General features: G+C 34.2%; 2 long non-coding RNA genes across 2 annotated transcripts; one reads left to right on the top strand and one right to left on the bottom strand.

Moving 5' to 3' along the window:
• The first annotated feature begins 1,607 nt into the window (after nucleotides 1–1,607).
• LOC141368845 (uncharacterized) lies at nucleotides 1,608–2,647 on the top strand. Its single transcript, XR_012372270.1, has 2 exons — nucleotides 1,608–2,013; nucleotides 2,097–2,647. It is a non-coding gene; the product is annotated as an uncharacterized lncRNA (long non-coding RNA).
• Nucleotides 2,648–5,936: 3,289 nt separating this feature from the next.
• Nucleotides 5,937–8,718, bottom strand: LOC141368844 (uncharacterized). The gene is made up of 2 exons (XR_012372269.1): nucleotides 6,571–8,718; nucleotides 5,937–6,487 (listed from the first exon to the last, which is right to left on the bottom strand). It is a non-coding gene; the product is annotated as an uncharacterized lncRNA (long non-coding RNA).
• Nucleotides 8,719–10,172: the final 1,454 nt, after the last annotated feature.

Below are 10,172 nucleotides of genomic sequence, written 5' to 3'. Positions count from 1 at the left end.
TACTTTTTCACCTGGGTTAACACATGAGTCAGTTTTGGTGAACTGTTACTTCAAAATTCTACACACAAATCCTTACATTTCTCAGTGCTTACATCATCTGGTCCTATGGAAAGCACTAGCATTCAATACTGTTCACTCAAGTCAGCACAGCTTAGCAAACAATTACCAAGCTGGAAACACTAAAAGTCAAAATTGAACACACAGCAATCAGATCCTTCAATAGATACATAAAAGGGCCTGAATCTGTTCATTGAGCTTTGAAACAATGGATCCACAGGAAATAAAGGAATAGGTCGAGGAGAAGGAGGAGGAAGAGGAGGAGGGAAAGAAGGAGGACATGGTGAAGGAGGAGAAAGAGGACACGGTGAAGGAGGAGGGAGAGGACATGATGAAGAAATAGGTTGAGGAGGAGGAGTAGGAAGAGGATGAGGGAGAGAAAGAGGCAGAAGAGTAGGGAAAGAAGGAGGACGTGGTGAAGGAGGAGGAAGAGGACATGGTGAAGGAGGAGGAAGAGGAGGAGGACGTGGTGAAAGAGGAGGAAGGAGATGAAGGGCAAGGTGACAAGCAATTTCAAGGTGAAATTCAAGCCACTCTAGTTGACCATGTCCTGGTCTATGGTATGACTATGATGGAGGCTGAGCAACGAATAAAGCCTAATTTGAGTCACTTCACTTATGCCTCCATCTTCAGAGCCTTCAGGGAGGAAAACAGATAGGTGTACTTACAGTAAGAATGCTCATTACAGTAACTTTAGTGTGCATACACTGTTGGATTATGCTACTGGAATAAAGAAATGCATCAAATTGCCTTCCATACAGATAGACATATCAGCAGATGAATGCAAGGGGTGGATCAGGCAAGAGGATTTTACCCTCGCTGTTTGGCTAGGACCAATATAGCCTGTGATGTGGATGAGATTCTCTGGCCTGACCAAGAACTAAGACGGGATGTTGAGGCGAAATAATACAAAACATTACAGTTGTGCTGTGTATAGCACATGAATGAATAAAAATGTGCTAATGCATACATTGATTGTGTCTTTTTGGTCATGTGAAAAGGTTTTTGAGGGGGAGACCACAAGCAACTTACCAGTTTTGGATATATTGTTTTGAATTGATTGCACCAGTGTGTAATACTATATCGTAGTGTGTGTGTGTTTGAAAGCTTGTGTGTGTTGTCTGAGGGAAAAGTTTGGTATTTCAGTAAGAGTGAATGGTTTTGAGTGTAGAGCTTCATTTTGACCTGAAAATATGATGTTTGGAGTATTGTGTGAGACTTTATGGAATTGTCTTTACTGTTTTGAGAATATGAGGCATAGTTTCAAGAAATGTGTAATAATGTTAGGTATAACGAAGATTATACTTGTATATATGTATCTTTTGCAGTAACTGTTGAACTGTAGAATAGTGGGTTAAGCAAAGGACATTGTATAGAAGTGTTGCACACTTCTTCCACACAGCAGGCTTTCAAAAAAGTCAGTAAAAAATGGGGGGCCTGTGCCCCAGTAGAGCTTTATATCTAGCAATGCCCATGAATATATGCATGTGCTATGTATGCATGTATGTATGTATATATGATTTAACAATTTTTACTTTCCAATAAACAACTACAGCATATTCATGAATATGCATGGCATATAGCTTAAAGAAAATATTGAAGACAAAAATCTGCATTACACAAATAACATTTTTATTGAAACAGCAGAGACCTTTCTTTAATGTTCTACGTTTGTCAGTACTCTACTCAGCACCGACTGCTTCAACCACAATGCGTGCCAAAGGCGATGGAGCATAATGCTTGAGTAGGAAGCTGAGATTCAGGTGTGAGGAGAGGACAGGACACATAAGAGAGACTAGCAACAAGGAGGCTGATAGGTCCTGACCTATAGTCCTAACTCATACTCCTAATCAGTAGGTGGCGGTAATGCACCTAAAAGTTGTTTGCTAAGCACCAGTAAAACTCGAGAAGGAGACTGGCATGCTCTCAACCCAGGGAAACTTCAAGCTTTACAAGGTACATAGTTTTCAGAGGTTGTGCTTTCCAGTTTTGAAAGGAGTGAAAAGGGAGAGAGTAATCATTGTTGTTTTGTTCCACAGATGCTGTTTTAAACCAGTTTCCACGGCCGAAGCTGATGTTAGAAAATCCATCAACAGTAGAATATGCAAGCTAAGACACCAGGTGAAGTGCAAAAGCATGGGTATATAAGTCATTTAAATCAGTGAAGAGCCAAGATGGACTCCTAGCCAGGATAAAGGCCTGTTCTTTTGGCAATTTATTTCTTTGCTTTTCCACATTGCCAAAGCTCCTTTAAAGTTTGTTTATTATTTATTTATCTATTATTGTCTGTGCATTTTGTTTATATTGTATTTTTAACTGTATAACGGCACTGCTGAAAGTTTGAAATAAATAGACCTTGGTAATTTAAATTGCTTTAATTTATATTTTGTATATTTTCTGTTTTATGTCACTCTTTTAAAATGTAATTTATGTTAATGTAATGCAAGACATTTATGTAATGTAAAGCAAACCACATTGTCTGACCATGTGCAAAATCTCTTGTGATTGTAATAGGTCTGTTTAGCTCTCTACCTCAAATTAGTTTTAGTATGTGTGCCTGATTAAAAGAAAATAAAGGTGGCTTTTGATAGATTATCCATTAGTCTGTGTTAATATGTGGTATAAATGTGTGTACATATTTTTATGTATATATTTCTATATAATTTTACATATTATTTAAAATATATTCTACCATATAGTAAACATACATGTGACACTATATCTGTACATATATTGTTAATATGGCGGATATTTATAAATATAATATTGCATATATTTTGAGATATATAAACACATATATTATATTCACGTGCAATATATTAAAAGCGGCAAATATTTATGTTTATCAATATACTGCAATAAATTACATATATATAGAATATATGAATCAACATATTACTCATGTATTTTACAATATACTGCAATATATTGCATACATAAAGAATATATGCATCAACATATTACTCCATATATTGCCAATATATACTGCAATATATTACATGCATAAAGAATATATGCATCAACATATTACTCCATATATTTCCAATATATACTGCAATATATTACATACATAAAGAATATATGCATCAACATATTACTCCATATATTGCCAATATATACTGCAATATATTACATACATAAAGAATATATGCATCAACATATTACGCCATGTATTGCCAATATATACTGCAATATATTACATGCATAAAGAATATATGCATCAACATATTACGCCATATATTGCCAATATATACTGCAATATATTACATACATATAGAATATATGTATCAACATATTACTCCATATATTGCTAATATATACTGCAATATATTACATACATATGGAATATATGTATCAATATATTACTCCATATATTACCAATATATACTGCAATCTATTACATACATTTAAAATATATGTATCAATATATTACATACATTTAAAATATATGTATCAACATATTACTATATTGCCAATATATACTTCAATATATTACATACATTTAGAATATATGCATCAATATATTACTTCATATATTTCCAATATATGATGGGATATATTAAATAGTATAATGAGATGTATTTAATCAATATATGAAAACGGCAATAATTGCAGTATTGTATAATATATTGTAATATATCACTTACATATATTTAATATATTTTTATATAATATATCATGATATATATTACTATGTAAATTTCACAATATATGGAGACACATTAAATATATTGTCATGTAATATATTGAGAAATATATTTTTGTTGCATAAGGGTGACTCCACTCTCTCATATTTTCAGCTAACTAACTAACTATCTTCATCTCCGGAGGACCTATTGTCCCCGAGAGACAGCAAACGTACCCCACAAAGAAATCACCACCTCGACACGCTCGCTCTGCTCTCTGCCTCTTTTTAAAACCTTCGTCTCTCCGCTGCGTCCACAGGTGCATGCAATCAGAATAATTATGTGAACGCAGAATGACGACACTCTACAAGGGTAATGTAGTTGGAGCAATGTTCATAGATATTAAACAGGCCATTGATACTGTGAATCATAAAGATGCTTTTGAACAAATTAAGTATGTTTAATTTCTCTGAGCAAGCAACTGGTTGGATTTCATTCTATCTTGAATCAAGAGAGCAATGTGTAAAAATCCTTGCAGAATATTCAACCCACAGACGATCTACAATGGGAATTCCCCAAAGGCTCAATTCTGGGGTCTCAGCTCTTCACCTTATACATAAACAACTAACCATCATGTTGTAAAAAAGCTGAATGTCAGATGTATGCTGAGGACACAATTATATATTTATTAGCTAAAACCCCTTGTGCAGCAGCTGATAGGCCTATATTAACAATGGCAGGAGATTACTATGGCTTAAAAACAATCACTTAACTCTGAATTTGAAAAAGACTGTGTCAATGTGTTTTTCCATGAGAAAGAAAGTAAAAGAAAAGCTTATAATTAATATAAATTAAGAGGAGATAGAGGAAGTCAATGTTTTAAATTTCTCCCTAGCCCACATTTTTTAAAAGTAGTAATTGTTTAAAATAGTTAATTGGCATCTTTATTTCCGACGACCCGACCAGCTGCGACCTGAATATCATTAAAAAATCTTTTTGGATGATTCGTAACTGCGGGTAACCACGGGTGACTGCAGGCATCCATTTCGGATCAACCCGCGAATCACTCCCTTATGCAACAAAAATATATTTCTCAATATATTACATGACAATATATTTAATGTGTCTCCATATATTGTGAAATTTACATAGTAATATATATCATGATATATTATATAAAAATATATTAAATATATGTAAGTGATATATTACAATATATTATACAATACTGCAATTATTGCCGTTTTCATATATTGATTAAATACATCTCATTATACTATTTAATATATCCCATCATATATTGGAAATATATGAAGTAATATATTGATGCATATATTCTAAATGTATGTAATATATTGAAGTATATATTGGCAATATAGTAATATGTTGATACATATATTTTAAATGTATGTAATATATTGATACATATATTTTAAATGTATGTAATAGATTGCAGTATATATTGGTAATATATGGAGTAATATATTGATACATATATTCCATATGTATGTAATATATTGCAGTATATATTAGCAATATATGGAGTAATATGTTGATACATATATTCTATATGTATGTAATATATTGCAGTATATATTGGCAATATATGGCGTAATATGTTGATGCATATATTCTTTATGCATGTAATATATTGCAGTATATATTGGCAATACATGGCGTAATATGTTGATGCATATATTCTTTATGTATGTAATATATTGCAGTATATATTGGCAATATATGGAGTAATATGTTGATGCATATATTCTTTATGTATGTAATATATTGCAGTATATATTGGAAATATATGGAGTAATATGTTGATGCATATATTCTTTATGCATGTAATATATTGCAGTATATATTGGCAATATATGGAGTAATATGTTGATGCATATATTCTTTATGTATGCAATATATTGCAGTATATTGTAAAATACATGAGTAATATGTTGATTCATATATTCTATATATATGTAATTTATTGCAGTATATTGATAAACATAAATATTTGCCGCTTTTAATATATTGCACGTGAATATAATATATGTGTTTATATATCTCAAAATATATGCAATATTATATTTATAAATATCCGCCATATTAACAATATATGTACAGATATAGTGTCACATGTATGTTTACTATATGGTAGAATATATTTTAAATAATATGTAAAATTATATAGAAATATATACATAAAAATATGTACACACATTTATACCACATATTAACACAGACTAATGGATAATCTATCAAAAGCCACCTTTATTTTCTTTTAATCAGGCACACATACTAAAACTAATTTGAGGTAGAGAGCTAAACAGACCTATTACAATCACAAGAGATTTTGCACATGGTCAGACAATGTGGTTTGCTTTACATTACATAAATGTCTTGCATTACATTAACATAAATTACATTTTAAAAGAGTGACATAAAACAGAAAATATACAAAATATAAATTAAAGCAATTTAAATTACCAAGGTCTATTTATTTCAAACTTTCAGCAGTGCCGTTATACAGTTAAAAATACAATATAAACTAAATGCACAGACAATAATAGATAAATAAATAATAAACAAACTTTAAAGGAGCTTTGGCAATGTGCAAAAGCAAAGAAATAAATTGCCAAAAGAACAGGCCTTTATCCTGGCTAGGAGTCCATCTTGGCTCTTCACTGATTTAAATGACTTATATACCCATGCTTTTGCACTTCACCTGGTGTCTTAGCTTGCATATTCTACTGTTGATGGATTTTCTAACATCAGCTTCGGCCGTGGAAACTGGTTTAAAACAGCATCTGTGGAACAAAACAACAATGATTACTCTCTCCCTTTTCACTCCTTTCAAAACTGGAAAGCACAACCTCTGAAAACTATGTACCTTGTAAAGCTTGAAGTTTCCCTGGGTTGAGAGCATGCCAGTCTCCTTCTCGAGTTTTACTGGTGCTTAGCAAACAACTTTTAGGTGCATTACCGCCACCTACTGATTAGGAGTATGAGTTAGGACTATAGGTCAGGACCTATCAGCCTCCTTGTTGCTAGTCTCTCTTATGTGTCCTGTCCTCTCCTCACACCTGAATCTCAGCTTCCTACTCAAGCATTATGCTCCATCGCCTTTGGCACGCATTGTGGTTGAAGCAGTCGGTGCTGAGTAGAGTACTGACAAACGTAGAACATTAAAGAAAGGTCTCTGCTGTTTCAATAAAAATGTTATTTGTGTAATGCAGATTTTTGTCTTCAATATTTTCTTTAAGCTATATGCCATGCATATTCATGAATATGCTGTAGTTGTTTATTGGAAAGTAAAAATTGTTAAATCATATATACATACATACATACATACATAGCACATGCATATATTCATGGGCATTGCTAGATATAAAGCTCTACTGGGGCACAGGCCCCCCATTTTTTACTGACTTTTTTGAAAGCCTGCTGTGTGGAAGAAGTGTGCAACACTTCTATACAATGTCCTTTGCTTAACCCACTATTCTACAGTTCAACAGTTACTGCAAAAGATACATATATACAAGTATAATCTTCGTTATACCTAACATTATTACACATTTCTTGAAACTATGCCTCATATTCTCAAAACAGTAAAGACAATTCCATAAAGTCTCACACAATACTCCAAACATCATATTTTCAGGTCAAAATGAAGCTCTACACTCAAAACCATTCACTCTTACTGAAATACCAAACTTTTCCCTCAGACAACACACACAAGCTTTCAAACACACACACACTACGATATAGTATTACACACTGGTGCAATCAATTCAAAACAATATATCCAAAACTGGTAAGTTGCTTGTGGTCTCCCCCTCAAAAACCTTTTCACATGACCAAAAAGACACAATCAATGTATGCATTAGCACATTTTTATTCATTCATGTGCTATACACAGCACAACTGTAATGTTTTGTATTATTTCGCCTCAACATCCCGTCTTAGTTCTTGGTCAGGCCAGAGAATCTCATCCACATCACAGGCTATATTGGTCCTAGCCAAACAGCGAGGGTAAAATCCTCTTGCCTGATCCACCCCTTGCATTCATCTGCTGATATGTCTATCTGTATGGAAGGCAATTTGATGCATTTCTTTATTCCAGTAGCATAATCCAACAGTGTATGCACACTAAAGTTACTGTAATGAGCATTCTTACTGTAAGTACACCTATCTGTTTTCCTCCCTGAAGGCTCTGAAGATGGAGGCATAAGTGAAGTGACTCAAATTAGGCTTTATTCGTTGCTCAGCCTCCATCATAGTCATACCATAGACCAGGACATGGTCAACTAGAGTGGCTTGAATTTCACCTTGAAATTGCTTGTCACCTTGCCCTTCATCTCCTTCCTCCTCTTTCACCACGTCCTCCTCCTCTTCCTCCTCCTTCACCATGTCCTCTTCCTCCTCCTTCACCACGTCCTCCTTCTTTCCCTACTCTTCTGCCTCTTTCTCTCCCTCATCCTCTTCCTACTCCTCCTCCTCAACCTATTTCTTCATCATGTCCTCTCCCTCCTCCTTCACCGTGTCCTCTTTCTCCTCCTTCACCATGTCCTCCTTCTTTCCCTCCTCCTCTTCCTCCTCCTTCTCCTCGACCTATTCCTTCATTTCCTGTGGATCCATTGTTTCAAAGCTCAATGAACAGATTCAGGCCCTTTTATGTATCTATTGAAGGATCTGATTGCTGTGTGTTCAATTTTGACTTTTAGTGTTTCCAGCTTGGTAATTGTTTGCTAAGCTGTGCTGACTTGAGTGAACAGTATTGAATGCTAGTGCTTTCCATAGGACCAGATGATGTAAGCACTGAGAAATGTAAGGATTTGTGTGTAGAATTTTGAAGTAACAGTTCACCAAAACTGACTCATGTGTTAACCCAGGTGAAAAAGTAGTACACTACCATAGTGTATTTAAAGTGCTTTATTTTCGCACACTAATTTTGTACTTAATATACTAAAAATTCATCTTTAGTACTTCTTAAGATGTTCTTAAGATCATCTTAGTGTACTTCACTGTGCTATTTTGAGACACCATAAATATGAACTAAAATGTGCTAAAAATGTATTTAAAAAATTTATTTAGGTACCACTTGTAGTAAACTTGAACCCATCTTTTATAAAAGATGTGTTCAAGTTTAATACAAGTGTTAACTAAATACATTTTATTATACAGAGATAGTATGTTAAAACTAAAAGTGCATTTTAGTTCATATTCATGGTGCCTCAAAATACCACAGTGAAGTACATTTAGATAATCTTAAGAACATCTTACATCTGTCTCAGCAACAATTCAATTCTACAGACTTGACGAGGTTTTCCTGAGATTTTTCCTCTAATGTTTCAGACATGACCGGGTGAGGATGTAGTTTGTCTTACCTCCTTAAAACTCATCATCTCTCTTGTCTGCTTCGCTTTCCCTGCTTTGCACAAAACATGTTCATCTAAAGAAGCCAATAATGATCAAGTCAAAATAAGATTATCGTTTTGCAGATGAACGCAAAGACGTGCATGGACATGGATACGTGTGTGCACGAGTCAATGCGACTGCTTCGTCGCTTTTACAAGCGTAAATTGGGTAACTACATTGCATATAGATCCGTTTTTGCCGCGATTATCTTTGTATAGGAATACACTAGTTAACTGCTCAAATTTAAACTTGAGATTTACACCGGGACACAAAAGATTTACACTGGGGCATATGGCCCAGTAAAAGGGATCTAGCGACGCCCCTGCATATATTGCAGTATATTAAATCATATAAAGACAAATTATTACATGGAAAAACATAGTGCCCTTTTTGGTCTGGTTACAATATATTTTGTATCAATATATACATGTATGGTCTATTCATATACTGCAATATAATGGAAAATATACATATTAAATCCTATATATGGGAATATACTGCCTAATATATCACATGATATTTTCTATGCATATATTACAATATATTGGGAAATATAAATATTAAATCCGATATATGGGAATATATTGCCTAATATATTACTTGATATTTTCCAATATACTGCAGTATATTTTTGTTGCATAAGGGCAGAGGGGGGAATGAATTATTAGTATCACCATTGCCTTGAAAGACTACGGGCTGATATTTTGTGCGTTATCTTACATAATCGCTCCGGAGTGTGGACTACTCGCCCGGTGACGGATGGCTGGACTTTTATGAATGAACTTTAGACGCCGCCTCTACCTACGCCTGCCTATCCAAACTGCATTGGCTACTGCCCTTGTTCTTCACCCCTGATGGATGGGTCTAGGTGACCCGAGGAGAGGGAAGTGATTTTAACTTATGTATTTATGTACTGATAAATTGTTAATTGTAGGTCGGGCGGCTTGTGTGGGAGGGGAGTTGAGGATATGTGACGCGGTTATACCCTTTCAGTGTGTTCACTGTGTGCGGTGTAGGTTGGCGTGCCCCTTTGAGTAAAACAAATGTGTGATGTGTTAACATTTAAAACTCACT

Source organism: Misgurnus anguillicaudatus, chromosome 11 (genome assembly GCF_027580225.2).
Source record: "Misgurnus anguillicaudatus chromosome 11, ASM2758022v2, whole genome shotgun sequence".
NCBI classification, from domain to species: Eukaryota; Metazoa; Chordata; class Actinopteri; order Cypriniformes; family Cobitidae; genus Misgurnus; species Misgurnus anguillicaudatus.
The sequence above is the reverse complement of the archived record's forward strand: the minus strand, read 5'-3'. Positions and strand labels throughout refer to the sequence as shown.